This window comes from Microtus ochrogaster, unplaced genomic scaffold, assembly GCF_000317375.1.
Source record: "Microtus ochrogaster isolate Prairie Vole_2 unplaced genomic scaffold, MicOch1.0 UNK222, whole genome shotgun sequence".
In the NCBI taxonomy this organism is placed as follows: Eukaryota; Metazoa; Chordata; class Mammalia; order Rodentia; family Cricetidae; genus Microtus; species Microtus ochrogaster.
This window is the reverse complement of record NW_004949320.1, coordinates 52,389-52,976: the sequence shown is the minus strand read 5'-3', so window position 1 is coordinate 52,976 and position 588 is coordinate 52,389.

The window sequence follows — 588 nt, the reverse complement described above, 5'->3', positions numbered from 1 at the left end:
CACACACACACACACACACACACACACACACACACAGAGAGAGAGAGATATTCATGGGGATGAGAAATATAACAGTGTCTCATGATATTTGAGAGAACTGGTGTGACGGGAGCTTCAATTTTAAAGAAAGGTAAGATGTAAGGCTAGAGAGGTGGGCAGGAAAGATAAAAATGAAAGGTGTAATGGAGATTTAGATAGAGGGTGAAATGAAAAAAGAGGAATATAAAAACTATACTCTAAGTGCAATAATTAGTTCTTCATAGCATGTATAATAGGGAAATGGAAACAGAAGGACAGAATTTTGAAGGGGATTGCAATCTTCATAAAAGATCACATTTCAGGGAATGAGGAGCTGGCTCAGTGGGTAAAGGCTTTATCACTTGAGTACCTGAGCTCTATCCTCAGCATAGTAGAAGGAGAGTGCTGACTCCAGTAGATTGTCCTTGGACTTCCTCATGCATGCTCTTACAGTTACACACACGCGTGCACACACTAAAAATTTATTTATTTATTTATTTATTTATTTATTTATTTATTTATTAAAGATTTCTGTCTCCTCCCCGCCACCGCCTCCCATTTCCCTCCCCC